We start from the raw sequence: 4,881 nt of genomic DNA, 5'->3' as shown, positions 1-4,881 counted from the left end.
TAATAATTAATTCATTTAAAATTTTAAACTTTAGTGCTCTAGAACTTGCTCATAATAAAATAACAATAATTAATTTTTGCAAAATATATATATATAGAGAGAGAAAGAGATATAGAAATTCTATATATATATATGTAACTTGTGCTCTAGAACTTGCTCATAATAAAATAACAATAATTAATTTTTGCAAAATATATATATAGAGAGAGAGAAAGAGATATAGAAATTCTATATATATATATGTAGAAAGAAAATCGGCAGTATAAGAAATGTACACACACATGTGAATCGTTTATTTTGAAAGTGCAACTCCATTTTCCTTCGTTTCGAGAAACTTAAAGGTTAGTATATCTGTCAATTAAAAAATATAGATTAATTATCTCAAGTCTAGCAATGTTTCTACTAATTTATCAATAATTTATCAGTTTATCAAATTATCAATAATTTGATTATATAAATTTGTTTTAGGCGAATTTAACTAAAATAATATATATTTACGGGCTGTAAATGGACTTACACTACTTTCATAATTAATCAATTGTAAAAATCAATTTATTTTCTGTTATGAAAAATTAAATATCACTTAAAATATATTTCGTATTAATCCAATTTTGTTTATAAATAATAACAAGAAATAAAATAGGAGTAATATTTTTTATTTTGAACGTTAATTATATTGATATATTGTTAAACATAAGATATAGGTATTATTTATTTATGTTCTTCATGTGGCAGTGTTTTAAAATATTTATGATGCACAGGAGGTATATAAGGTAACTGTTCCATATCTTTATATTTTTCAAAATAAGTCTGACTTCGTGATACAAAGGCGCCAGGGTGATTTTTTCAAATTTCTTCCCCGACATGTAGGTGATAAATCCAAACTCTTAAATTCTGTGTCCTCCATTGATGTTTTATATAAAATAATATATGGTGCACTTTTGCAAAACCTCATCCAACATATTTTCAGCCAATTTGTTCTCCATTAGTATTTCTTCTTACGTATTTTTTAATTGCGTTTTGTAGATTTTTTTGTTGAAACGAAATTCTCTCGTTTCATTTCGTGTAAAATAAATTTATTATGTTGTCTACATTGTTTTATAACATCATAATAATCCTGTGGTGTGTAAAAAAAAAAACAGGAAATTCTTTTTTCGTAATGCCATTTCTATGATACCAAAATTTGCATCGTTTGGAAGATACGAATGTCCGGAGACTAAAAATTTATGATCAATTATTTCAATGTTATTTTCCAAAGACTGGACAGCCCTCAACCACATCAATGCCATTTGTAAATTTCGATTTTGCCCAGTACACATATCAATATTCAATAAATATATTCAATAACATGACTTTATGTCGTTACATTTTGTAAATGTCTCAAACAGCAAGAAGCTATTTCCTGCGATCCCCTGGAAGCAGTAGTTTCGTTCCACACGTACATATTAATTTTATTGTTGTGGAAATTATGAAATCCCTTTAAAACATACATATTTCGCTTATAATATGCGATTGAAACAGATAATTTTGGATAGGGTAAGGCTTTTTGTAAATCGAAAGAAAAGGCAAAGTATTTATCGAGATTTTTTGATGCCAGAATTTTATCTTCTTGTAATGCTTTTCTTGTTAATTCAACATTTTTCAAATGAAGATCATGGCTTTGTACAAGAATCGTTTTTTTTTTCGTCATCATTGTTGTCTGAATTTTCATGTCCAAGAAATCGCATCTTGCACAGATATCTTTACGTGACAAATGGAAATGTAATTTGAAATCTCGTTTAAAGATTTTCCTGTATGTCCATTCATTAACTGAACTTAAATTATTTTCCTTACATTTTTCTAAGTACAAATTAAACATTTTTCTTATGTTTAATTTAGGATTCAAAAACATTCATTCTGGATTTTGGAATCGAGTATAATGACTTTCAAATGCCGGCTTTTTATGTGTTCTATCACTGTATTTGTCAGTTCACTAGTTCTTCTGCAAGAGCCATCCTTTTGTCCATGCATGTCTTTCGGAATATTATCATGCGCTTTTAAGACACAATCAATTCGTCCAGATATATTGAAAGTATTAATGAAAAATTTCTTACATACTAAAATGTTTCCACGCGAAGTGACCAAGTGAAATTTATAAGCATAAGTTCTCAAAATGAACAATTTCTTGGCCTTCTTCTATTTATATTAGGTTTTCCGGAAAGTTCGTGCCGCAAAAGATTTAAATTTAATAAATGTATACTAAAATTTAAATCTTCTACGTTTCAATTTTCCTTCAAAATCGGCACGAACTTTCCGGACAACCCAATAGTTTTACATTCAACATTACAATAGAGAAATACGTTTTGCTTATTAAAATCACCTATATTCCAGAATTCATCAAAAATTGCTTTATGTTCTGATTCATTAACACGTTCTATACATTTCTTCGAACAGTTACAGTTTTAGATTCAAATTTTTTTGCTGGAATGAATTTTCCTTTCTTTGTATAATACTCTTGTCCGGCATTTCGCTTAATTTTGTTTATTCGTTGCGTATATTTTCCTTTATTTTCTTTTCATATTTTTCTTTATTTTCGCAGAATTGAAGTTCTTAGTAATAATATCCTCATCTGATGAAGATTCCACCTCTATAATTCTTTTCTTTTTATATCTCATTAATTTGTTTTTCATAGTGGAATTATCTTCATCCTCCGATTCTAAGATTATTCTTTTTATATTCATTTTATTTCTGTATGGTTTTATTTCTGTGTGAATTTATTTAAAATAAAATAAAATAAATATTTTCAATTGTCATAAAATAATATTGATTTACTATTCTTACCTGTATCACTATTTGATGTTATTATGAAATTATCCATTTTTGGAAGAAAATAAAATAAGTAACCTAAAACGGTAACTTTCGACACGTGAAATAAAACGTAGCCACCAGTAGCCCTGACTTCGCCACCTATCTATGGAAATTGGATCACTTTCATAATCAATGGCTACGCAATTTCTTATACCGGTCAATTTTAAATTGAATAAAGCATTGGCATTTTTTAAGATATTAAATATTAACTCGTTATAAATAAAAAGTTTACTGAATTAAGCATAAATTAAGCATAAATTTGATATCTCATTTTTTTTTAAATGGACTTACACCACTTTCAAAATAAACGGTCCATATATATGTGCACAATAATTTTCTAATTATTACAATTGAAAAAATATAATTATTATCTAATCATAACAATTAAAAAAATAATCTCAATTCTCGAAATAAATAAAATTACTGGTAACTAAAAATGTTGCGCCTGAGAACTAGCGCTGTAAACGGAATAAATATTATTTATTCTTGAAAAATTAGACATATAATTATATCTTAATGACGTTTATATTTATTGTGACAGCGCTAATTCCTACTAGCCATTTTTTGTTATCAATTTGTAATTAGATAATTATAATTATTTTGTAATTAGATAATTATAATTATAGGACAATAGTTTCCATGTCACCATTGAGGTGACATACTATTGTTGATGCGTTTTTTTTAAAGTAGTTTCCCCTATTCCATTGAAAAGAAGAATATAAAAAATTTATTTGTGAGCAAAGAAACGAAATTCAAAGAATAATTAAATGAATATTAACTCGATTTTCAATCGTTTAGACGATTGTACAAGTGATGATATATTTACAGGAATGCTAGAAGAATTGGTTTGCATTAATGAAGATAAGAATTTATCACTTAAAGAAAAATGCTTATCTATTTTTATATTTTTCATTTTTGAAAAGAAACATTCACATAAATATGTGGATTCAAACATAGAAAAAATTCGCAAACTAAAATCATTAAGATTAGGATAATTTGAAATATTCAAAAATTTAAAAAATTTTGCTCCTTTTTCTGGGCGAGAGACAAATCACTTTGCAAATCTCAAAGTTCTTTTTGAAATTGTAAGTGTTCTTGAAATTATGTTCTTCTATTTTCATGGTTACAAGATTTTTAAAAAGAAATCCTTTCTAAGACTCTCGAAATTAGTAAAACGTATATCGAACTGACTTATTAATAAATTAATTAAATCTATAAATTTTTTGAAATTGCAATTTGTGTCGTATTCTTCGAAAAGTATTTAACAAGAAAGATAAAAATGAAGGATAAAAATGAAAAGTTTTCTTCTAAATGATTTTTAAACAATAACAGTTTCCGAAATGAATCAATATGACTAATTAATTGATTATTGTTTGATTGGTCTTTGCAGCTTTAAATTTAGGATATTTAAATGATTCAAGTCAAATCAGTAATGAAAGCAAGCTCACAAAGGACATCTTCAAAGAGAGATTTAAAATCATCATCTTTTTCAACGGACATTTCTTGCAAGAAAAGAAAGATTTCTTTTCTTATCGCAAAGAACTTTTCTAAATATTTGGCAGCACTAAGCCATTGGCTTCACAATGTAAGGATATATCTATATAAATTGCATTATAGTAGTTCGAGAAAATTGAAATTTTCAATAAGATAGAAATTTGTGACCGCCTTTTATTGAATTGACGATTTTAGTAACAATTTTCATGGTAGAACACAATTTTATAGCTTTCCTACATAATGCTTCTTGATGAATAATATAGTATATAACGGAGAATTTAAAATTTATCCTTATCTGACCATAAAAACCTGTTTTTGGACCTCTTTCGCATCTTTTATTTACAAATGTTCGACTATTGTTTAGTGACAATAGTCGAACATTTGGAAAAGTCAGTATTAAATTTTTGAAGAGTTTGTTCAACGCCATTGAAAATATCAATACCTTTTGTCATACCATGCAATGGAACGAATCCAACAGCTCCTCTACGACATATGAGAAATCGTTTTATACGATTCGAATAAAAATATTTAATTGGCTCA

This window comes from Atta cephalotes (assembly GCF_000143395.1).
Source record: "Atta cephalotes unplaced genomic scaffold scaffold00037, whole genome shotgun sequence".
Taxonomy (NCBI): domain Eukaryota; kingdom Metazoa; phylum Arthropoda; class Insecta; order Hymenoptera; family Formicidae; genus Atta; species Atta cephalotes.
This window is presented reverse-complemented; position numbering follows the sequence as displayed.